A 334-nucleotide genomic window follows, 5' to 3' on the forward strand; every position below is an offset into this window, starting at 1 on the left:
AAGTACCTGACTTTTATGATCCTCAATTTGAAAGCAGCAGTTATCAGATAGAGTATTACTATAAGAACTAATTTACAAGAAACTTACATTTTCCACATATTGTACTTTTAATAAAATCTACATTACTACTGAGACCAAACAGGAAAAAATACTGATGGATAATATAGAAGATCTAAAAATCTATGGAAGGTTTAAGCGAACAAGTACAAAAATCCTCAACAAGATGGAACTACGCAAGGGAAGCAAACTCCAGAACAATTATATAACAAGTGTAATGGGAAGGAAGGAATGCTGTTCTGGGGAACGTAACATCGACTGGGGAAGAAGACACGCC

At 34.7% G+C, this 334-nt stretch overlaps 1 protein-coding gene across 1 annotated transcript in view; it reads right to left on the reverse strand.

The window, feature by feature from the left end:
• LOC119585394 (proline-rich protein 36-like) overlaps positions 1–334 on the reverse strand; it is a gene marked incomplete in the record, with an annotated part of 46,402 nt that overhangs the window by 2,596 nt on the left and 43,472 nt on the right.

Source organism: Penaeus monodon, chromosome 19 (assembly GCF_015228065.2).
Source record: "Penaeus monodon isolate SGIC_2016 chromosome 19, NSTDA_Pmon_1, whole genome shotgun sequence".
NCBI lineage: Eukaryota > Metazoa > Arthropoda > Malacostraca > Decapoda > Penaeidae > Penaeus > Penaeus monodon.